Genomic DNA, 26,022 nt, shown 5'->3' with positions numbered 1-26,022 from the left:
TTGCTCATCATTATTTGCAATTGGATGTAGCAAGACTGCTTTGACTGGATACTTATTTTGAGGGATTGCTTAATTCTTTCACTCACATGCTGTGTTTGTTGTTTGGAATGCATGTACTGTAATCCAGTTTCACCAACTGACACTAAATGCTTAGGTGTACCTGCGTTTGTTTCTGGTGTGCTTGTGGTATTATTGTCTTCATTCAAATATCAGCAATGCATCAGTCCATTTAACAAACAGATTAAGATGGAATGACCAGCTAACTGTTCTTTAGTGATGTTAGTTATGATTGGATTAGATTCTCTACAGTGTGGAAACAGGCCCTTTGGCTCAACAAGTCCACACCGACCCGCCGAAGAGTAATCCACCAAGACCTACCACTCTACCAAGTATTTACCCCCGACTAATGCACCTAATAGTATGTGCAATTTAGCTTGGCCAATTCACCTAACATGCACACCTTTGGACTGTGGATAAAACCAGAGCACCCGGAGGAAACCCACACAGACATGGGGAGAATATGCAAACTCCACACAGACAGTCGCCTGAGGCTGGAATCAAACCTGGGTCCCTGGCGCTGTGGGATAGCAGAGTTAATCATTGAGCCACCATGCTGTCCATTTGGGATAAATGATGCCCAGAATTGTTCCTCGAGTTGCCTGTGTTCACTTGAGGTCACACAGACCAGTTTGGTACTGTATCCAAAAGATGTTACCTGTCACAGGACATCAGACCCTCAGTAATGTACTGAGATGCCAGCCTACAGTATGTGCTCAAGTTTCTTGATTCCATGATCATGTGCTATCATTGAGACAAGGTTGCACTAGAAATGTTTACATCTGAATAAAGGTATTTTTTTCATTATTATTTGTTCACAGGATAAGGGTGTCACTGGCTAGGCCAGAATTTATTGCCCATCCCTAATTGCCAGAGGATAGTTAAGAATCGGCCACATTGCTGTGGGTCAGGAGTCACACATAGGCCAGACCAGGTGAGGATGGCAGATTCCTGCTCTAAAGAACATTTTCCTGACAATTGACAATGGATTCATGGTCATCATTAGACTCTTAATTCCACATTTTTATTTAATTCAAATTCCACCATCTCCTGTGACATACTTTGAACCCCAGTCCCTAGAACATTATCTGGTTCTCTGGATTAATAGTCCAGCGTTAAAACCACTAGGCTGTTGCTTCCCCCTATTGCCAATAATCCTGGATTCCCCTGCAGAGCAGAAAGCTTTCTAACATAGTCTCGCATACATTGAATAACAGCTTCTAATACTCTCTGGATTAAAAATTCCAAAGATTTACTACTGATTGAAGAAAGCCTTCCTCATCTTCATCTTAAATGCATTCCCTTTATCTTGAAACTGTGCTCCCTAGTGTAAGATTCCCAATGAAGAGAACTATCCTCTCAGTATCTTTGCTGTTAAGCCTTCTCTAAATCTTAATGTTATAGTGAGATCATCTCTTATGCATCTAAATTCCAACCAATACACTAAATCTCTATGTTTAATTACTCCATTTCAAGTTGTTTTGTTTTAATCTCGATCAGTTAATAGGACCTGCAATTCTTTATAGTGGCAAGAAGTTATTCATGTTATTTTGCACCAGGTCTAATGTAGGGTTGCACGACCTGATCAGTCTCACTTTGAAGTGGCTTCTTTTGCTTCCTGACCTTTACTCTCAATGAACCTCATGGTGATTCTGCCTCTGCTGACCTTCCCTCATATTGACTCTCTGGACCACTGTTGATTTTCTCTCTCACAGGTCCCCTGGCTGCTGCCAACCGCTCTGCTCACTGACTTGCTCCAGCTTGTGAATCATCTCTGCAGCTTGAAACTGCTCTTCCTGCCATGCCATTTATCTTGCAAGCAGCTTCGGAGGGAAGTGATGAATGAGGGAGATGATGAGAAGGAAGGTTGGCAAGCAATTTTGGTGGCTACCAGGAGGGTCAGGAAGCAGGAGTAACAGTGAGACAACAGGCTGGAAGGTCAGGGAATGGGAGAGGCAGTGAGCCAGAAAAGTTGCAGAGTTTGCAAGTAAGAGGTGCAGTGAGTGAGATAACAGTAGAAATAGAAACAGTCAACGGATATCTTTTATATGTTGAAAGTTACTTTTTTGAAAATTTATCTCCTTCACAAAATAAAGAAATTCTGCAATATAGAGAACTTCAGCTTAAAGGATCTAATATTTTATTTCTGATAAAAAAGGTCTGACAGAATCTAACTGCAGCTTGGTTATAATAAAGGACATTAAATTTGCTTAACTTTGCTTTACTTAAAGTTGCACTTTTCAGTAATGGATCTACAATGATAAACAAGGACTTACTGTACAGGCACAACCTGCTCAATTTTTCCTCATCAGCCAACTCCTTCAATCAACCTTGCTAGCCTTCTCTAAATGGTGTCCAATGCAAGTACATCCCTCCTTAAGTAGGGAGGCCAAAATTGTACACAGTATTGTAGGTTTAGTGGGAGGCAGTGAAGTAGTGGTAATGTTATTGAACTAGTAAAGCAGATACCCAGCCTAATGTTCTGGGTTCAAATTCCATCAAGGCTGATGGTAACATCTGAAATAAATTTAAACAAAAACTGGAATTAAAAAAAATTTTCTAGTGGTGACCATGTAATCAATGTTGATTGCCACAAAAAACCATCTGGTTCACTATTGGCCTGTGAATTTGGATCTACAGCAATGCAGTTGACTCTTAATTACACTCTGAAATGGCCCAGCAGAGCCAATTTTTAAAAAGGGAACCAGTGATGGAGAACAAATACTGGACTTATTAGCGATGTCCACATCCCATAAAAGTATATTAAAAAAGTGTGGTGTCACCACAGTCCTGCACTGTTGTAAAGTCAGTTGCCTAGTTTTAAAATCCACCCTCATAGCAATGAAGCATACTGCTTTACCTGCATGCTAGCATTTTGTGACTCATTAATGAGCATATCCAGATCCCTAACTAAAGCAGCAGTCTGCAGTCTCTTTCTATTTAAATTGCATCTGCTCGCCCACTATTCCCACAGAAGTGGACAACCTTACATTTTTCCACCATCAATGCTACATAAGGTGTTAACTATAGCTCATTGCTGGTGCAATTACCTTGGGTTAGATATTTGTGGACTCATAGCCTACTCTTGAGGCTGAGGCATAAAGTCTGAGTTGATAGCTCACTCCAATGTTAATGGAACACAGCACTGTCAGAGGTATTGCTGTCTTGTTGGGCCATGAAGTCTTCTCTCAGATGGATGTAAAACAAACCATTGCATACTTTAAGGTAAATAGAGGAATTTTCCCTAGAGTTCTGGCTACTATTAATTACTAAATAGATTATGTAATTGCTATCATATTGCCAATGATGAGACATTGTTGAATGCAAATAGCCTGTTGCATTTTGACATCAAAAATCAAATGTATTTCAGTTTTCGTAGAATGCTTTGGAAATCCTGAGATCGCCATTTAAAACACGTTATCATAAATGCAAGTAAACATACAAAGCAATTTGATAACATCATGCTGTGTTACATTATGCAACTATTCACAGGTAAATACAGAATAAGTATGGAAAATATAGAAAGCTGCTTTTATTTTATTTTCGTTACAACAAGTGAGTCAGTTGTCAAGAAAATGATGACTTGAGCTAGAACTGTTCATGCAGACTTTTTCATTATTCATGTTCCTTGCAGGAAAATGTACAGCAGTGAGCATTTTAAATGTAATTTCTAAATTATATATACAAATATAATCAACAATTATTAACAGTTTATGCCAATGACAAATGAAAAATATGATATCACTCAGGATATGACTGAGAGTTAAAACTGATCGAATTTATGGTTTGACAAATGCAAGCTTTTACTTGTTACATCACCTTTCATGAAAAATTAGTTATACAGCAACATTAAAGTGCTCCAGGCATTCAGGAATTCCAATCAACAGTCAACAGATTTGTATGAACTTCTTTTTAATCATTTACCTAAATATTTACTTTGTAACCAAAAACCAAATTGCTTTTGCTTAGTCTGTACTGCAAGTCAAAGACAGCACTTCACATTATATCTTGTGATATAGAACATGAAAGGTTTAATAGGCTAAAACTAACTTGACCGATTTTTGTCACCTTCTTAAACATTCTGATTCTGTAATCTGGAAGCAGGTTTCAGATTTTATTTAGACCATTTTACACTGACATGTGGGTACATTACTGTTTTTTTTAACATAATGTACTACAAATGGGGCTACGTTTTTCCCTTCTCTGACTCTGCTGGCTAAAGGTCTCTTGATAAAAATAAAATGATCCCAGCATATGGAGTAGTTGCTATGTCCTTCGGGGGATGGTCTGCAGCTATGCGCACCACAGGCATGCCAAGGAGAGGTGAATTGTCAAATGCAATTTCAATCATTGGGTGGGTTGGATGAAACAGATTAGTTGTATGCAATCATGATAGATAGTTTATCCCAGCCCAAACCGCCGCTTGGGAAATCTTGCACGCAAACGAACAGAAACTCAGTCATTATTAGTGTCAAGAAGCCATACGGAGACACAATTTGGTCGCCAGCCAGGCGACGTTGAGTCAAGCTGAAATAAAGTGACCAATTGCAAGTTTAAAATGGAAACTGATAGGGACATTGTCAGTTGTTTCAAGTGTTTGAAATATTTCCAATACAAGAAAAAAACATAAATATTGAATATTACACTTATTAAATTTTAAAGATCGCTGAAGTAAAATGTAATGCTTGAGTCAGTGAACGTAAATTAAATCCATTAATGTCCCAACTTTTTTCCCTCTTCACTCTGGAGTGCAGTCAGGGTGGACGTAATGACTGCAGTCTGTGCCATATTCCTTATTTTAATAAGGAACCTTCTGGAAAATTTATCTACCTCTTTAGAGAGCATATTTTACCATAAAACTAAAGGTGTATCTGTAGATTAATTCTGTTCTCCTTACATGATGATTTTAAAAAGAAAAATCACATATTAAAAAAATAACAAAAGGAGGGAAGGCCTTAAGTCCAATGCCTGAAGCAAATGCTTTGACAAATCGAGCAGCTCTTTCTGTGCTATTCCAAATGCACTTGTCACTCAGTATTATCCATCCTCATTAATGACAATGGGAAAGTTTATCTTAGAAACAGGTTTTAAATCATCTACTGTTTACAAGGGAGCATGAAATCTCCTACAAAACAGAAGGCGGGAACTACTTGAACAGCAAAACCAGTTTGGAACAGATTTTATATCTAAATCACATTGCCCATGTAAATTTGTACTTTTGTGTTTTATGTTTTTGTGAAATATTCAATGTTAATCTTCCAACGACTGTAAAATAAAAGTATTGCTCACAAACGTCCAGCTAAAAGGTGTGGGAAAGTTATTTCTAGCTATAGTTTTTCTGCAGATACAAACACAGACAAGCAGAGATAGCCTGTGGCTAAAGTGGATCAACAGAATAGATGAACATTCCTTCATGTTTCAACCTAGTCTTGATAATTAAACAGCTCTACAGTAACTGCACTTATTTGGAATCATTTACAAAGAGCTGGACTCTTGCTAATCACAATAAGGTAGCAAGTCATTCATTTCATCTGGCTGCAAAATTGCCAATGGTTTTGAAGTGTAACACCAATAAACACACATCCAAAATTAAAATCCAGGCAATACAGCTTTATATTAATAAGATTTGTGCAAAATTCAATCCTAAACGCAATTGAGAACAGAGATATTTGAAGCAGGGACACAAATAGAAATATCTGGAGAAGCTAAGCAGGTTTCAGAACTGAGGAACATGACTCGAAATGTTAACTCTGCTCTCCACAGATGCTGCCAGACCGGAACTTCTTCAGAAATTTCTATTTTTGCCCCTGCAGTTGTTTCAGTTTATATTTGAAGCCGGCACCAACAAAACAATATACGCACCATCTGTATTTCAATGGGCCCAACTAGTAATGCTCTTTAAATCTCAATTGAATAAGATGCAGAAATGTGAAAGAGAGGAAAACTAACTGTTCCAATTTGATATTCCAGTGGCTCCCTCCATCCTGATGAAGATACAAACTCTTGCTGGAATTTGGACCCAGAGTCTCCAAATATCCTGAAATACCTCCTCCTAGTAACTTATTTATTGTGAACTTGGGCACTGGGTGTCAGTATTTGTTGTAGCTTCCAGTCATTTCCAACCAAGACACATTCCAATTTAGGTGCAGGAAGGTGGAAGAGATAACTATTAGAAATGGCTCATACTTTGCTCCTCCATGTGGACCATAGATTTCAAGATTAATAATATTTCGAATGATGTCTCGATACTTAGAAGAACAAACTTATATATAATATAGGACTTTGTCCTTATCTATAAAGTAGTAACCAGCGAGTCAGCTGCAGGGTTTCTCTTCCTGATTTCAAACTGTTGCTTCTAGACTCCGTCAAAATATATCCTTGTGCTCCTCTTAATACCCATCTACATTGTACTCCTTGATAATATCAATCTGAAAATATTGTCAGATTCTACATGTATGCTGTTGACATCCAGCTCAACCACTACTGAAATGGCTCTGATTTGGCATACTTCTTCACTGACATTACAGGATGAGCAGAAATCTTCTCCATTAAAAAATACCTTCAATCATTGCCGAAAACTCTGTTCGTGAAGCACTTATGCCATCCTTTGTGTCCAACAGTCCATTTGAATCAGACAATTCACAACCTTTGTAGACTATGTGACTCAGCTATTTTTCCACCCCACAACCTCTTTACCAAGGCCACCTCTATAAACCTCTGCAGCAGTGTCCATCTTCTTCATTACCACTCATACATTTTGGTCGTTCAGCACTCTGCTATTTAAATGCTTTCTGGTCAGCCTCCCAATCTTGCATCCTTTGTAAATTTCAGTTCATCCTGAATTCTGTTGCTATTCTACTAATTTACACTGGCTACCATTCATCCATCATTATTGTGCTTGCTGACCATGTTTGACTCCCATTCTGGCAATGTCTCAATTTTAAAATTCCTATACAAAGTTTCTAATTCCTCCAATCCTTACTCCTCCCCCATCTTTGAAATCTCTTTCAGTCTACAACCCTCCAATATCTCTGCACTCCTCCAATTCTGGCCTCCTGCACATCATGATATTTCACTGCTCCACCACGGATGACCAAAGCATTCAGCTGCTTTGACCACAAGATCTAGAATTCATTCCCTAATTCTTTACTTGTCTGCTTCTCAGTCATCTTACTAACAGCTCTTTAAATGGCCCAACATCAAACTGTTTCTGTGAAACTACTTAATGGAATCTTAAAGGTGTTATATAAATACAATGCTGTCACTTATCCTGTGCCTAGGTTATTTCAAAGAGTTTTATAACCAATGGACTACTTTGGGAGTATAATCACTGTAGCTGGGGAATCCTGTCCCATCACCAAAGCCTGCCTTGCTCTACTTAGAGTCATGGAGACGTACAGCACGGAAACACACCTTTAGGTCCAACTCCGTCCAACGTCTAATATTTAAATCCAATTTTCTCTTTATAGCAATAGAATGAGCTGGTATTCCAGCTATTCCCTGAGATAAGACATTCCATATTCTGACAGTCCACTGTGAAAATAATGTTTCTCAAATGCTCAATAATAATTTTAATATGATGCGTGTCAAAGATTCCCTGTACAATTGGTATTTACATTTTTGCTCTAATCAAAACTCAATTTCCAAATATTTAGCAAATCTTCTTTTAAATTTTTTCTGCTCCAGCAGCAATTCTTTATCTCAAGTATCTTCTCTTAGTGGCAGTTTACTATTCTTGACATCATTTTTGCTAATTTGATTTGTATGCTACCTGTGAGCTTTAGTGTGCTTTAAGGGCAGGCTGTCCTAAACTGAATTCAGTACCCTAACTCTATTCCAAAAAATGTTTTACTTAATTCATTGTTACATTTTTTACTCTTGAACCCTATGTCCTGTTTATGAAAGCCAAAATTCTATTGACTCTATGATGATATTGTGTAGCATATTATGTATTCAAATATTCAAAAGAGAACAAATTTTGAAATGGACCAGAACCATCCCGTGAGCTTTTTGACTTGCTGATTAGATATGGAGTAATCTTTATTTGTTTGTTGAGGAAAATTAATTTCAACTATTTAGCAATTTGTGATTTAGTTTTAACCTGTATATTTAAGTGTGCCAGATAATTCTGTTAGGTTGGACAGTACTCTCATTAGATTTATAACATAGCATAAGGTGTGGCCCTCTTGATCAATTTGAGATTTGAGACATGAAATGTACTTCTGTGCAAATAATTTTCTCTCATATCCATCCTCATGTTGAGAAACATCAGAATGGAAATGAATATACATCTTAATACATACTTCAATAATTATTTTGATAATAAGATTCTAAAGTCAACACAAAAAGCAGTTAGGCAAAAGTGAGGACTGCAGATGCTGGAGATTAGAGTTGATAGTGTAATGCTGGAAAAGCACAGCAGGTCAGGCAGCATCCGAGGAACAGGAGAATCGATATTTCGGGCAAAAGCCCTTCATCAGGAATGGTAAAGGGCTTTTGCCTGAAACATTAATTCTCCTGCTCCTTGGATGCTACCTGACCTGCTGTGCTTTTCCTGCACCACACTGGCAACAAAAAGCAGTTGCCTAATATTTAATATTAGAAATTGACAATGACAAATACAAATTAGTTTCCAACTCAGCATATACCAGCTAAATTAGCTACAGTAAATTCAAATAGTAATTGCAAAAATAATGGAAAGAACTTCTCACATGTTATAAAATGCAACAAAGCTGATTAGTATAAGTTGCATGCTTTGGCAGGAGTCAGAGTGGAAAGTTCCATCAACAGAATTTGAGTGGGGAATGAAGGGTCAATTTGGATTCAATACTCAGAATAGTAGAGCCAGAAGGAATGGTAATGACTAGCAACCAAGAGGCCCATGCTGAAGCTCTGGGGACATGGATTTAAATACCTCAGCAGTTGGTTCAATTTAAATTAAATTAAAAAAAAATAAGGATTAGAAGTTCATTTCAGTGATAGAGACAGTGAAAATAGCATTGATACATATATGAAAAAATAACAGTTTGGGTCACTAATATCCTTTATGGAAGGAAATCAGTGATCTTTACTCGTCTGGCCTGTATAAGACAACAAAAAAAGTTGACTCTTAACTGTTCTCTGAAATGCCATGCAAGCCCTTCAGGTATATTAAACTGCTAGCAGCTAAAAAAGAATGAAATCAGACAGAACACTCAGCATTGATGGAGGCACCAGAAATGACTGATAAACTCAATTCTGCTGGCCTTAAAGGTCCCTCTAATAAACATGTTAGGCCTTATGACAAAATTGGAAGCACATATTGGTTAAGGAACAGCCTGACATAGATATACTTAATGTATCAAACTTTACAGACAATGCCCCAAATACCACTATCACAATTCATGGCTATGTGCTGTCCCATTGGTATAGAATGCAGCATAGCCAAACAGAGGCAATTGAGACTAGTTCAGTTTAGGCATGACAAGTTAGGCTGAAGGGCCTGTTTCCATGTTGTCTGACTCTATTACTCTACTAATCATAACTTTACCTTTAATAAATATACAGGAGTGAGTTGCCTGGGAATCCTCAAAATTGGTCTGTTTCATGGCTTGAAGTCAAACCATTGTCAAGGAAACTGCTGGAATTTGTAACTTTTGAAGCATCACACCCCCACTCTAACATCAGCATCAAGCTGGGGATCAGTAATGAAACAAAGAGGAGTGCAGGAGGGCTTGCCAACACTAGACATACTGAAAAATAGAGGGTCAACAAGAGGAAGTTACAGTACAAAACCATTTTGGATTTCAAAAAGGCCATTGACAAGGTGTCGCACAGAAGGCTGCTAGAGAAGAGAAGAGCCTATTGTGCTAAGAGCAAGGTACTGGCATGGATAGAGGATTGGCTGACTGGCAGAAGGCACAGAGTAGGAATAAAGGGGTCTTTGTCAGGATGGCAGCCGGTGACTAGTTCAGTTCCACAGGGGTCAGCATTCAGACCACAACTATCCACACTATCCAATGATCTGGATGAAGTAAATGAGGGTGTTGCTGTTCAATTTGCAGATGTGACAAAGACTGGAGGAGGGACAGGAAGTGTTGAGGTAGCAGGGAAACTGCAGAAGGACTTGGTCAGGCCAGGAGAGTGACCAAATGGCAGATGGAATACAATGTGGGAAAGTGTAAGGTTATGCACCTTGGTAGGAAGAACAGAGGTGCAGACTGTTTTCTGAACATGGAAAGGCTTTGGAAATGTGAAGCACGAAGGGACTTGAGTGTCCTAGTTCAGGATTCCCTTAATTTTTACATGCAGGTTCAGTTGGCAGTTAGGAAGGCTAATGCAATGTTAGCATTTATTTCAAGATGGCTAGAATACAAGAGCAAAGATGTACTGCTGAGGCAGTATAAGGCTCTGGTCAGACCACCTTTGGAATATTGTGAGCAGTTTTGGGTCCCATATCTAAAGAAGGATGCAATGACTTTGGAGGAATCCAGAAGAAGTTCACAAGAATGATCTGCTTGTCATATGAGGAATGGTTGAGGACTCTGGGTCTGTACCCGATTGAGTTTTGAAGGAAGAGGTGGGATCTGACTGAAACTTATAGAATACTGAATAGTGTGGACGTGGAGAAAATGTTTCCATTAGTAGGAGAGACTAAAACCTTGGGGGGCAAAACCTCAGAGTGAAGAAACAACTCTTTAAAACTGAGATGAAAAGTAATTTCTTCAGCTACAAGGTAATTAACCAGTGAAACACATAGCCACAGAAGGTCGTGGAGGCTAAGTCACTGAGTGTATTAAAGACAGAGCTAAAGAGGTTCTTCATTGAGTCATAGAGTCATTCTGTTGTACAGCATGGAAACAGACCCTTTGTTCAATTTGTTCATGCTGATCAGATATCCTAAATTAATGTAGTCCAATTTGCCAGCATTTGCTCCATAACCCTCTAAACCCTTCCTATTCAGGTACCTACCCAGATGTTTTTTAAATTTTGTGACTAACAGCCCCCACCATTTCCTCTGGCAAATCCAGTTTCCTTTCACAATCCAAAGATGTGCAGGTCAGGTGAATTGGCTATGCTAAATTGCCCATAGTGTTAGGTGCTTTAGTCAGAGGAAAATGGGTCTGGGTGGGTTACTCTTTGGAGGATCAGTGTGGACTCCTTGGGCTGAAGGGCCTGTTTCCACATTGTAGGGAGTCTAATTTAATCTAATCTAATCTAATCATTCCATACATACACCACCTTCTGCATAAAAACGTTTCCCCTTTTAAAACTTCCCTGTCACCTTAAATCTATGCCCTCTAGTTTTGGACTCTGCCACCCTGGGAAAAATAGGCTAATCACCCTATCCATGCCCCTCATGATTTTATAAACTTCTATAAGGTCACCCCTCAGCCTCTGACCCTTCAAAGAAAATAGCCCCAGCGTGTTCAGCCTCTCCGTATAGCTCAAATTGTCCAACCGTGGCAACATCCTTTAACTCTTTTCTGAACCCTTTCAAGTTTAACAGTTTTGGTAAGGGAATCAAGGGTTGCAGGAAGAAGGCAGGAGAATGGGGTGCAGAAACATCAGCCACGATTGAATAGCGGAGCAGAATCAATTCTGCTCCTTTATCTTACTGTTTTATGGTCTAATTACGAGTGGTCATCAAATGGTGGTCTATTTGCAATACATCTACCCAAAAGAATAATTAAACGAGACCACAATTTATTTTAGTTACACTTAATTTTTTATTATTTGCCACAATGTGAATTGGTTTTAAATATATAAAGTCCAACAAATAAGAGGTTGGTACACTGAAATAAATTCTGACTTCCCAGCTGAGTAAAATTTAGATTTTGGAAGCAGTAGTTCTGAAAAGTATACGAGGTAGTCACAAACAATCTTGTAATTCCAATAGGAAGTGCAGGAGAAACCTCTCTACCAAGAGACTGGCAAGAATGTGGAACTTGCTAGCACTATAGTTAAACAGAATAGGAACACAGTAGGAGCAAAGAGAGGTCATTGGTCTTTTGCAACATTTACAAAGATTATCTTCTCAGTCAAATCTAGCATCACTTCATTCCCCTTGTACTCAAACATTTGTCAACCCTTTTATTAAATATATTTCATAGCTGAACATCCACAGCTCCCTGATATAGCGGATTCTAAAAAATCCTTTGAGTCAAAAAAATTCTCCTCTTTTTAGTCAGGAATGGCTGGCCCATTGTCCTGAGACTGTGACCGAAAGTTCTTGATTCTCGATATTATCTTGTCAATCTCTCCTTATAAAACAATTCCCTCATTCCAGCAACCAATCGAGTGAGCTCTCACCATTCAGAATTATTGCAAGTATGGCCTTCCTTTGTTAAGGAGACAAAATCTAAATATATTCTATGTGTCGCTTGCCAATGCCCAACATAATTACATTTCAATTTCTTTAATCAATCTCTAATCTCTGCCACAAAATGAATAAATGCAGTGGAGAGGAAGCTAAACAATAACAAAAGGGTGAAAGGATATGCCAATGAGGTAGTTCATATGAAGTATATACACTGATGGAGATTGGCTGAACTGGTCTGTTTCCATGTGTGAACCATGCATTTCAGCTTTAGAATTTCCTGAACTTCATGTATTACTCCACAACCGCCCAAACTATATTATTTTCAAGGCATATTTTCTAGCTAGTCTGCTGGTGAAAATGAGATTGTTGGTACCTCTGCAGTAGTTACAGCACACAGTTAATTATATTTAACTTTGACACTTCTCACTGGAAGATACTGCTTCACCAGATCTGAAAAAATGTTTATTAGAAAACAAATCAATTATGAACTCTCAAAGAAACTTATTTTCTCTTAGGAGGGTCATTAGTCTGTGGAATTCTCTTCCCCATAGAGTACTGGAGGTAAAGCCATTGAATATTTTAAAGAATGAATTACATAGATTCTTGACTTGCAATGGAGTCAAAGTTTTTAGAGGGGTAGACAGGAAAAGAGTAGGCACACAGTTAAATCAGACATGATTTGATCAAATGGCAACATAGTGAGACTTCAAATGTGCTACTCCTGATCTGGGTGTGCAGGTGTTTCGAGAAAATAACAGATTTTCAGAAATCAGGACACCTTAAATAATTCTACTAAAAGGGACAGCTCCAATTTGTGTACCTTCAGAATGAAAATCACAACTGAACTTGGTCATGGCCTTCTTTGACATTCATACAAATGTTTTATGACATTCCATTCGACAATCCTCGAATCTTAGAACCTGGTTATTTTTCCCTAACCCTGACCCAAACATATTGAGGATGATTGGAGTATCTCTATCTTTGAACTGAGGCCAGTTAGACTTTCCTGGTTTGTATAGCTCAGCACTGAATTACAAAGATAAACAAAACAGCATGAAGTGTGACACAGACAAATAGACAAAGTGCATAAGTTCACAAACGTGTACAGCTAGAGTTCAGAATTGATTATTCTTCTTAGCTTCTTTACTAAATCCCCACAAACTCATGTTCAGCCAATTTGATTTACTCTGTGGAATACATCAGATGACTTGAGAGTCACTGTACAAGCTAGATGCAGTGTGAAGTTCCAATGCAATACCTCCAGCTCTGAACATTGCATCTGTGTAACATTTTTCCATTTCTCATACCAAATAATCCATTGTCCCTTCTCAGGGAGATTGTTCATCAAGTTTTAATTCTGGGTCTTCTTTGATAGTGAGATGAAGTTTCCCACACTCATTTCACAGAGAACCGGTACAGATTGCACTTAAAGTGGATACTATGATTGGGCAAAGCTTGGATGGTGATCTGATAGTGTCAGATTTGACTGATCTATATGGACTCCTTCGTACTTCTCCAAACAAAGTTCTGGTCAAATTATTGTGAAGTATCTTTTGACCTGGATCTTTCTTATGATTATCGTTGCAAATACTGGGAGGCTGCATCGGTTATTTCAGTCACTCAGGTATGTTATCCCGCACCAAGGGATAATTGGTTTTGATGAAAGGTCATTGAACTGAAAAGTGTTTGCTTTATCTACACACATATGCTGCCTGACCTAGTAAATATTTCTAGAATTTTGTGTTTTTATTTCAGATTTACACTAGTCCCATAATTTTGCTTTTGCACACATATCTCATTCATCCTTAAAAACAAAGATAACCATTTGGGATGCATAAAGAGATTCCTATGGGTTTGTACTTGACAGTTAAAGGATGATCTGTGCCCAGAAGGCTCTATTGCAAATATGGCAGGATAACACAGATGACTGAGTTTTGGATGAGTTTGCCTTCTGATCGAAATTTATAATCCTTGTTTTTTCTCTCTGCCTATGATTTGCACTTGTTTTCAAAGGAGGCTGCACCATTTTTCTTACTTGACTGTACATTACTTCAGATTTCTTTGTGGTGATCATAAGACCAAAGTTGTCACAGGCACTGGTGAAAAAAATATCCATGCTGCAATCATTGGCAAAAAGAAGATTATTAAGTATGTCTTTGAAGATCTTGCTCTTTGCCTGGAGTCATCTCAGAATCAACAGCTTCCCACACATATGCTGATTTTGATGACGGGATCACTGATATGGAAGGCATCAGACAATGTAATGGAGAAAACAAAAACACTGGAGAGGGTTTGCACTATTACACAGCCCCGTTTTAATTTTATCAATGGCTTGGGATTGGTCAAGAATCAATCTGCTGAGACACATATCAGCATGATGCAATGGAACTGTTAAACTATAATGAAGAATTTCTCAGGGCAGTTGAATTTCTCTATTACTACTAAAGACCCTAGTTAGGTCAACAAGCTTGGCATAGAGATCATTTTCTATTACTGACATTTCCCCTGGAATTGTCAAACTGTAATACCACATTAGTAATTCCTTGAACTTTTCTGAGACTGCATTGACTCTCTGGCATCAGATCTGGCCAAGATGCTTCACTCAGCATTATAGAAATATTTTGACAGCGATGGAAAGGAAACTGATTCCTTTATTATTATTGTTAGACTGTTGAGTTCCTTTCCACTTATATAGGTCGACAGCGGAAATACCTTTGTTGTGTTTGCACGATGATTCCTTGTTTCTACACAGACTAAAAGAATTTAGTGAATTTCTGACCAGATATTGACAGCCAGCTGGGATAGCATCAGGTGATCGAGCTTTGTTGCCAAATAGGAATATGCTTTCTTGCATTCTTGGAGGGTGTCAAGACAGCAGCTGATGGCAACCTGCAAATTACCTCTTCACAGATGAATGAAGGAAGATTTAGAATACGGTCAAGATGGTCTGCTACTTTCTAGGGTTTTTTTGTGTGTCAGTAGTACTGATCTATAGGCACTGAGAATTAGTGATGAACCAGTAGACTAGGGCTGGTAGACAGATTTCACAGCATTGAAAAATTGATTTCAGACTTTGTGGTTGCATTATGATTGAAGCTCATCTGTTTTCTGATTCAGCTAAGCACTTTGCATCTCTTTGAGCTTGCATTTGATTGTCCTGTGGATGTGTCAGTAGGCACTGTGCTTGGATAACAAATTATCTCAACATGACATTATGATGAAGAGTTGTAGTGCAGATTTAGTGGTGCCTCCACTACAGCTGCAGTTCTGGCATTTGTCTAAGAACCTGAAAAGTGGTACTTCACAAAAAAAAACAGGAAAAGTCTAATGTGATCAACTCCCATCCTACCAACGTATGTTCAATCATCAGAAAAGTAATGGAAGGAGTTGTGCTATCAAACAGACTAATCCACAATAATATGTTGGTAAATCCTTAATTTGCTGAAAATGTGTTGCTGGAAAAGCGCAGCAGGTCAGGCAGCATTCAAGGAACAGGAGAATTGACATTTCGGGCATAAGCCCTTCTTCAGGAAGTCCTTAATTTGGACTCAGTTAAGATTACTTATCTCCAAATCCACTTAGAGATTTATTTTCAGCTGCTTTATCAGCGACATAAAAGGAATTGGGACTGCTTACTGATAATTGTAATGTTCAGCTAAGTTTGCAATTCCTCAGATGACAAAGGAGCCCATGCAGCATGCATACATGCACCAAATCCTGAATAATGTCCAGCATTGGTCCACAAATTGACAGCTAACAAACTAGTCACACAATGCCATACAAATCAGCTATAACAAGAGACAATCTAGCCATCTTCATTTGGCATTCAGTGGTTGCACTGTATAATGGCCACAGGTGAGTTGCAAGAGTACACATGCCATTACACAGTGCTCTGTTGGTGGAAAGAATAAATGTTTACAGCTAATTAAGCTATTTATCTTAGGTAGTGTTGAGCTTCTGCTCAGCTGCATAGATGCCTACTCAGACTATGTAGATAGTGGAGAGTTTTGGGAGGTCAGAAAGTTAATCACATACTGCAGAATGTCTGCCTGTAAACTGTCCTTGGAGTCACAACATTTACTTAAGACTCAGATGTACAGCATGGAAACAGACCATGCCGACTAGCTATCCCACTGCAATCTAGTTCCACCTGTCAGCACCTTCTTCACTATCCACTACAGGTCCAATTTTGGTGTCATCTGCAAACTTACTAACTATATCACTTATGCTCACATCCAAATTATTTATATAAATTAGTGAATGCAGCACCAATCCTTGTGACAATCCACTGGTCAGAGGCCTCCAGTCTGAAAAACAACCCTCTACCACCACCTTTGAGCCAGTTCTGTATCCAAATGTCTAGTTCTCTCTGTGTTCCATGAGATCTAACCTTGCTAAGCAGTCTCCCATGAGGAACCTTGTCAAATGCCTTACTGAAGTCCATATAGATCACATTTACTGCTCTGCCCTCATCAATCCTCTTTGTTACTTCGCCAGATTTGTGAGACATGATTTCCCACGTCGAAAGCCACGTTGACTATCCCTAGCCAGGCCTTGATTTTCCAAATACATGTACAGCCTGTCCCTCAGGATTCCCTCCAACAACTTGCCCACTACCGACGTTAGGCTCACTGGTCTATAGTTCCCTGGCTTGTCCTTACTACCTTTCTTAAACAGTGTCACCACTTCAGCCAACCTTCAGTCTTCTGGCATGTCACCTGTGACTACTGATGATACAAATATCTCATATAGTTGATGTGGACACACTTTGCAAATTCCCCTTCTCTTCAGTTTGTTTGTAACAATTACCTCTACAGCTGACTGACAAGAATCAAAAATTCACAATTTAAAGAAAGCCTTTTGTATTAAATCTTGTCTTCAATGATACGAATATTGTTGCAGTTGAAGGAGGAACACTTATCATTTGCAGGCACCAAGCATCAAGCACTCCCAGGTCAGGTATGCCAAGTTATATGCAGAATAAATCTCTCTTTGCTCTAACAACATGTTGCAGGTCCTGCTTTCGAACACCAAGGTGCCAGACAGCTGCCACTGTCTGTGGAGCTGTGCCCCAGAGGACACTGGTGTCTTCAGGTGGTAAGGGCAAAAAAATGGAAATAATTGGTGGGGAAAACACCTACAGCAAACAAGAATTCACAACATTTACAGCTAAAATTACAACTAAAAAACTAAAACTGAATGCTTTTGTCCACTTAAGAAGTACAGTTTAGATTCTGAATTACAAGAACACAAAAATACTTAACTGGTTGCAAAATGCACTGGGATGTTCAAAGCTCACATTTTCCTACTGATCAGGTGGTTTAGGATATTCTGATAAAGTAAGTGTTAAAAATGTGTAATACAATCTTGCAGTGGTTAATCAAGTAGCATTTCCTGTTGTGATGACATAGTGAAAGCAAGAATCTTTATGTGACTGGCATTTGGATTGTACATTTGTCAAAAGCTAGTGACAAGGTTAAACTATGCAACGGGAAAGAGTGTATCCAGAGGTCATGAAATAGAGGAAGGCAAAAATGGAAAAAGCAAAGAAAATGTACAAGAGAAATAAATTTTCTTTTCCGGTTTTAACCTTTAGCGATTCAGACATTCCCTGAAGTATGAATAATTACGGACAGTTTACTTTAATTTATGTTGAGAGAGTGACAGTACATTTTATTTGCATTTATTTCTGTTGATAAATGTTATAAAATATTGTTTCTTTTCTCAAAATGAATCTTCTTTCTGTTTATATTCCCCCTCTTTTTGGTTCAGTTTATCACATTTTGTTTACAAGCATTCTTTTCCCCAATTCTCAAGACTTTCTGACTTTTGCTAGCCCCCTGTTTATTTCTGTCATTCATCAATTTTTGCTTAGTCTGAAAAGAATACTGACAATGCTAGCACATGATGAAATACATAAGGAAAAAATTTGGTAAAAGTCTATTCCGTGATTAATTTATAGAAGTGACAGAGGAGATGATTTACTATAAATTGGTGCAATTCTACTAGCCCCACCCCCAACATTATTGAATTGCATGATAGGCAGTTTGTCTGAGATTAATGGGTCAATTGTATTAATAACACGCACTTGTGCTTATCATATCTCTAAACAGCAATTTATGTATATTTACTTGGAAGAAGGCTGAAACTTATAGATCCAACTTAAATCTAAACCTTGTTTATTTAACATTTACACACATTGTCAAAATTGTCAGTCTGCGTGTAATGCCTACCAGCATTCTTTCATGATCATTTGAAGTTCCTTTGGCACTCAACCGATAACACCATCTCAGGCAATCACCACCAAATATGGTGACAAATTGTTATGAATGCTATACCAAACAAATTGTATGCATTAGAACAAAGCTACACATTGCATCTATCTCATTCCTTTTGAGCAAACATGCTTGATCTCCTTTAAGACTTAGCCTCGTCATGATAAATACATTTAACAATTAAATTCAGAAGGAATGTGATGATGACTACTTTGTCAAGCTGCGTCATGAATTTCCATGTTCTGACCAATCTAAAGTCAGTTGAACTGTGTAAGAGAGAGGCACAAGTTAAGCAAGGCAGTAGCAGCCTAAGGGAAAGTCAGTGAATAGCAGTTCCTCTTACTCAACAGTACTAGTGCTGCTGTAGGCTGTTCTTAAAATGGAAATGTTGTGACGTTACTACGAAAGCATCAACTAAACAGGAAATAAAATACAATAGAGACAGATGATTAGGCAATCAGGACAGGATGAGTTCCAAAAATGTTCCATTACATTCCAGATTATTATAAACAATCTGAATATATCAGACACTGATGACTTCATCTCAAATGTTAAGCTAAAGCATACCATCTAGACCAATCCAACAAAAAAATGTTTTAGATAACTCTTCAGCTTACCTAATCAGGAACGTTTGAGCATGTGTCTGGCTGTATAGGCATCTTTTGGTCAATCATCAGAAAATCAAAGGCAATTGGCATAGCTCAACTGAAACTTTAATGCCGCATGATTGTGTCGCGTAAGCTCGTTTTGTGCAAGGGGCATTGCAGTTTAGCAGAGAGATTAACAAACGGACCAAAAGTTGGCCTCCAAACCTTGCCCTGCTGATGCCTCAAGCCCTTTGAAGTCTGACCATCATACCTGGCAAAGCAACAGTGGGAACTAGGCTGGTGTCAGCTCTAATCACATTGCTTGCCTCAGCATGGCTAACTACAGGGTGCACTAATTGGCCCAATTGCGGATTATACCTTTTGCTACAGATTCAAGACAATAATTTAGTCAAATGATGGTTTTTATCTCCTTCTAATTAAGATTCCAAAGTGGAAAGAAATAGGATTAGACAGACAGACTTTTTTGTATTTTTTTCTAGGCTTTTAATGCTCTATTCATTTAAGTACGTTTACTTCAATATTTTTACCCTAATTTTGATAAACTTCCAACAACTTTACTCCCATCTGGCAAATATACTACTGGCATATATCTTTAATACACATTTATGTTTATCAAATCATCTATCTGAAACAGAAACTTGTGAATTAAACTAGCTTGTAAAATTATCTTATAAAATTATACAACACAAGCTTGTTACCAGAAGACCCATTTATTGACTGACGGGTCTTCAGAGTTTGTGATGGAATGTGCAGGATGATGTAATGAAGAGGTCTTCAAAGCCAAATTGTCATCTTTCCCTGAAAGTTCTGTGCCTTTACTTGAAATCTGGTTTACATTTTACCAAAATGTGAGCTTTCAGTGTTTAAATGAAATATAATTTCACAAAGAGTTCCACATGTTAATAAAGTTATAGCTGAAGACCCAGCTGCAAATATTGTTATTCAGCTGTAAATGTTGTTTAAGCATTGACCACATTCAATCGCATTATCTGATCATTTGCATGCTGCTTTTGCGGCAGCTTCCTGTGTGCAAACTGGCTGTTTTTACACTATTATAGGGAATTGATTTAGCTTAGTTGGCTGGATTATTTGTTGGCAGAGCAGTGTGATGCTAACAGCGTGGGCTCAATTCCCAACAATGGTTTGAGATTACTATGAAAGACTCCTTCTCAACTCCTCTTCCCTCACCTGAGGTCTGGTGGCCCTCAGGTTAAATCACCACCAATCCTCCTTTGCAATAAGACACTATGGTTTGGTAAGACTATGGCGACACAACACTGTTATAGTAACTACAGTTCAGAAGTATTAATTAGTTCTAAAGCATTTTGGGATGCCTTAAGGTTGTGAGGAACACTACTGAAATGCATGCCTTGTAAATCATCTGATATTTTTGGACTATTTTATGCAGGACTAAGGAACGTTAAAACATTGACATTTCCTTCCTCATTTTGGATAGTGACACACCTGCTGTCCATTTTCAATGTTTTTTGCTTTAATTATTTTTTGACAAAACAATTTTCTTTTCAAGGATCTTGATGTACATTTAATCACTTTTAGGTTTATGTTTTGTCCAGTTGAAGAAGACCACTAAGATTTGCTTCTGATGTCATGTAACACAAGCAGTCAGATTAAGGAAAAGTACTTACAATTACAAATTTAAGGTATTATCAATGTGAATACTGATTCTGTTGTTGACATCAACTAGCCACGAAACGACACGACCAGCTATCCTTAGTAGCCACACACGCAGATGACAAGCAACATTCGACTGGGACAACACTACTATTATAGGACAAGCCAAACAGAGAACAGTCAGGGAATTCCTAGAGGCATGGCACTCATCCACAGATTCAATCAATAAGCACATCGACCTGGACCCAATATACCGACCACTGAAACGGACAGCTGGAACAGACAACCAGAAGGGGCAGATTAAAACCACTACAAATGCCGGAGGAAAGATCACAGAAGCGCTTCACAGGAGGCTCCCAAGCACGTCTGCAACACAAATTCCCAGCTCAGCGAACAGAACCACAACAACGAGCACCCAAGCTACAAATCTTCTCACAAACTTTGACATTTACACTTTTTCACAAATTCATAATTTCCTTTCAGTACTTTTAGATTAGATTATATTACTTACAGTGTGGAAACAGGCACTTCGGCCCAACAAGTCCACACAGACCCACCGAAGCGCAACCCACCCAGACCCATTCCCCTACATTTACCCCTTCACCTAACACTATGGGCAATTTAGCGTGGCCAATTCACCTAACCTGCACATTTTTGGATTGTGGGAGGAAACCGGAGCACCCAGAGGAAACCCACACAGAGAGTCGCCTGAGGTGGGAATTGAACCCGGGTCTTTGGCGCTGTGAGGCAGCAGTGCTAACCACTGTGTCACCGTGCCACATATAAAACATTACAAGAATGTTGACTTTACCACGAAATTGCATTTTTGTCAGTTTCGTAAATGTTCTGCTATTTGGTTTCGTTTTACATATTTGATAAATACAAATGAAAGAGTACAATATTCGTTCAAGAATTCGGTTGAATTTCTCTTCCAGCGAGCATTGGAATAGAACTGTACTATAATAGCAATGACACCTCTCTGGGAGCAGATTGGATTTGTCCCTGGATCTTTTAGTCCAGAGTTAGGGCTGTTAACTATAGTTTTTACACAGAGTAAAATCTCCCCATCAGAGATTTGGGATGATGCGGACCAGGGGAAGGTCAATGCACTTGCATTGCGCAAAACTCCAGACTATCATTCGATGAAAACTATCCACAATTCGGCTGCATACTTTATGTCAGCAGTGGGCGGTGAAATTTATTCTGCCAAATTTGGTCCTGGTCACACCAAAAATGTACTGAAGCAATGCATAATATTGCTGGTCTTGAGAAAACAGCCTACCTAGGAATAAACTTTGATGGGCATCAAGCTGACAATCAGGATCTTGCAATTTCGACAATTACAAATCCAAATAAACTAACAGCAGCAGCTCTTGAACTTTAACAGAGTAATCACACTCTTAAAAGTATGCAGCAAATGTGACAAACAATTCAAAGCGCAAATCGGATTTGAGCACTTATCTGCAAAGATAATCAAAGACAAAGCACAGAAATGCAAGTGACAGCTTTAAACAGTTCATTTATGACCAGTATCAAAGATAAAATAGGAGACTTAAAGGGAGCTTACAGCATGGAGCTTAGTACCTGGTGTTATGATGTTGTGGCCATAACAGATATGGGTTTCTCAGGGGCAGGAATGGTTGCTGGATGTTCCAGGGTTTAGAACATTTAAAAAGAATAGGGATGGGTGGTGGTGGTGGTGGTGGGGGGTGGTTGGGGGGGGTGGGGGGAGGTGTAAAAAAGGAGGGAGTGTAGCACTGCTAATCAGAGAGGGTATCACAACTACAGAAGTTACCACTGTCGAGGAGGGTCTGCCTACTGAGTCAGTATGGGTGATAATTAGGAACAGCAAGGGAGCAGTCACCTCGTTAGGGGTTTACTACAGGCCCCCCAATAACAGCAGGGAGATTGAAGAAAGCATAGTCGGCAGATTTTGGAAAATTGTGAATGTAGTAGGGTTGTTGTAATGGGTGACTTTAACTTTCCCAATATTGATTGGAACCTCCTTCGAACAGATAGTTTGGAAGGAGCTGTTTTTGTAAGGTGTGTTCAGGAGGGTTTCCTAACTCAATATGTTGACAGGTCGACAAGGGGAGAGGCCACTTTGGAGTTGGTGCTCAGCAATGAGCCAGGGCAGGTGTCAGATCTTGTGGTGGGAGAGCATTTTGGTGATAGTGACCACAACTGCCTCACAATCTACATAGCTATGGAGAAGGAGAGAAGCAGACACAATGGGAGGATTTAATTGGGGAAAAGGAAACTATGATGCTATCTGACGTGAGTTGGGAAGCGTGGACTGGGAGCAATTGCTCCATGGAAAGGGCACTATAGACATGTGGAGACTGTTAAAGGAACAGTTGTTGTGAGTGATGCACAAATATGTTCCTCTGAGACAGGCAAGAAGGGGTAAGATAAAACTTGGATGACGAGAGTGGAGGAGCTTCTCATCAAAAGGCAGCTTACGTAAGGTGGAGGTAGCAAGGGTCTTGCTCAGCTCTACAGGATTACAGGCAGGCGAGGAGAGCCAGGAGGGGGCACGAAAAAGGCTTGGCAGGAAGGATTAGGGAGAATCCAAAGGCATTTTACACGTATGTGAGGAATAAGAGAACGATCAAAGAAAGAGTAGGGCCTATCAGGGATAGCATAGGGAACTTGTGTATAGAGTCTGAGGAGGTAGGGGAAGCCTTAAATGAGTTTTTTGCTTCTGTCTTTACTAAAGAAAAGGACCTTGAAGTGAATGAAACCATTGAGGAGCAGGTAAGCATGCTGGAACGGATAGAGACTGAGGAAGCTGATGTGCTAAAAATTTTGACAAACATTAAGATTGACAAGTTGCCAGGGCCAGACCAGATTTGTCCTTGGCTGCTTTGGGGAGCGAGAAATGTGATTGCTTCGCCGCTTGCGAAGATCATTGCATCCTTGCTCTCCACCGGAGTCATACCTGAGGACTGGAGGGAGGCAAATGTAATTCCTCTCTTCAAGATAGGAAATAGGCAAATCCCCGGCAATTACAGATCAGTCAGTCTCACGTTTGTTGTCTGCAAGGTGTTAGAAAGGATTCTGAGGGATAGGATTTATGACCATCTGGAAGAGCATGGCTTGATTAAATGCAGTCAGCACAGTTTTGTGAGGGGCAGGTCATGCCTCACAAATCTTATTGAGTTCTTCGAGGATGTTACTAGACAAGTTGATGAGGGTCGAGTGGTGGATGTGGTGTATATGGACTTTAACAAAGCATTTGATAAGGTTCCTCATGGTAGGCTTGTTCAGAAGATCAGGAGGAATGGGATACAGGGAAATTTAGCTGTCTGGATACAGAATTGGCTGGTCGGCAGAAGACAGCGAGTGGGAGAGGAAGAAAAGTATTCTGCCTGGGAGTCAGTGGTGAGTGGTGTTCTACAAGGCTCTATTCTTGGGCCTCTACTCTTTGTAATTTTTATTATTGACTTTAATGAGGAGATTGAAGGATGGGTTAGCAAGTTTGCAGATGACACAAAGGTTGGAGGTGTCTTGACAGTATAGTGGACTGTTGTAAGCTGCAGTGTGACATTGACAGGATGCAGAGATGGGCAGAGAGGTGGCAGATGGAGTTCAAACTGGATAAATGCGAAGTGATGCATTTTGGAAGGTCAAACTTGAAAGTTGAGTACAGGATTAAAGACAGGATTCTTGGCAATGTGGAGGAACAGCGGGATCTTGGTATGCAGGTACATAGATCCCTTAAAATTGCCACCCAAGTGGACAGGGTTGTTAAGAAAGCATATGGTGTTTTGGCTTTCATTAACAGGGGGAATTGAGTTTAAGAGCCATGAGATCTTGTTGCAGCTCTATAAAACTTTGGTTATACCGCACTTGCAATACTCTGTCCAGTTCTGGTTGCCATATTATAGGACAGATGTGGTTGTTTTGGAGAGGGTTCAGCGGAGGTTTACCAGGATGCTGCCTGGAAATGGAGGGCTTACCTTACGAAGAGAGGTTGACTGAGCTCAGACTTTATTCATTGGAAAAAAGAAGGAAGAGAGGGGACCTAATTGAGGTGTACAAGATAATGAGAGGCATAGATAGAGTTGGTAGCCAGAGACGTTTTTGCAGGGCAGAAATTGTTAACACGAGGGGTCACAGTTTTAAGCTGTTTGGCGGAAAGTATAGAGGGGATGTCAGAGAATTCTTTACACAGAGAATTGAGAGAGCATGGGATGCTTTGCCAGCAGCAGTTGTGGAAGCGCAGTCATTGGGGATATTTAAGAGACTGCTGGACATGCATATGGTCACAGAAATTTGAGGGTTTGAACATTAGGTTTACCTTACATGAGGATCAATGGTCGGCACAACATCATGGGCTGAAGGGCCTGTTGTGTGCTGTACTGTTCTACGTTCTATAAAAATGGAAAGGGCCTTATATTTCTTCAAGGAGTGCGAAATAGATGTTTGTTTGGTTCAATTTGATAAAAAATTCTGTTACAGTGGCTCTTTAACAAGTAGTCAGAAGGCTATTTCTGACAATACTGCTTGATTTTATGACTTCTACATGCAGCATTAAGTGGGTATTACAGGGAAGCATCCCAATCAAGACATCTACAATCTACAACACTGCTCCCCAGATGACCCAATCGAACAATTGGCTGCCTGATTAACTATTAACTGCTCTTAATGTGATTAAATAATGAAAGCAACTGATAACCATTAATTAGGAGGAGGGCATTGTAATTGTCACTGGATTGAGTCTGATTCATAGGTTTTCTTCTGAGGGATATGGCAGGACGGGAGTAGGGGGATGGTGGGTGGGTAGGTAGGAAAGCAAGACAGAAAAACTGAAAAGGAGGTTGATGACAACAGTTGCCTTATCAAGTAGCCAGTTAAGAGGCCAGAGGGTCAATGAAGGGCCACAGTGGTCACTCTAGGGTGAAGTACCAAACACCAAAGCGATGCCAACCCAAATTGACCAGCAGCTAGTGAATAAGGCAAAATATGCTAATTTATTTGTGCTCAATTCTCTTGTAGAAGCTGAAATAGCCAAGACAAGTGGCCTGCTTAAATGCTTTCCACTTGACAGGAGATTAAATAATATGGTTTGTCAGGTCTGCCCACTTATTTTATCTCCAGTGAAGACACTACACAAGGACGGGAAAAGAAATAATTATCACATCAC

At 39.3% G+C, this 26,022-nt stretch overlaps 1 protein-coding gene across 2 annotated transcripts in view; it reads right to left on the bottom strand.

Moving 5' to 3' along the window:
• elp4 (elongator acetyltransferase complex subunit 4) overlaps window positions 1-26,022 on the bottom strand; it is a 267,666-nt gene that overhangs the window by 77,247 nt on the left and 164,397 nt on the right. The window lies entirely within an intron of this gene.

This window comes from Hemiscyllium ocellatum, chromosome 18 (assembly GCF_020745735.1).
Source record: "Hemiscyllium ocellatum isolate sHemOce1 chromosome 18, sHemOce1.pat.X.cur, whole genome shotgun sequence".
NCBI classification, from domain to species: domain Eukaryota; kingdom Metazoa; phylum Chordata; class Chondrichthyes; order Orectolobiformes; family Hemiscylliidae; genus Hemiscyllium; species Hemiscyllium ocellatum.
Note: the sequence above shows the minus strand (reverse complement) of the source record. Positions and strands in the feature narration are given on the sequence as shown.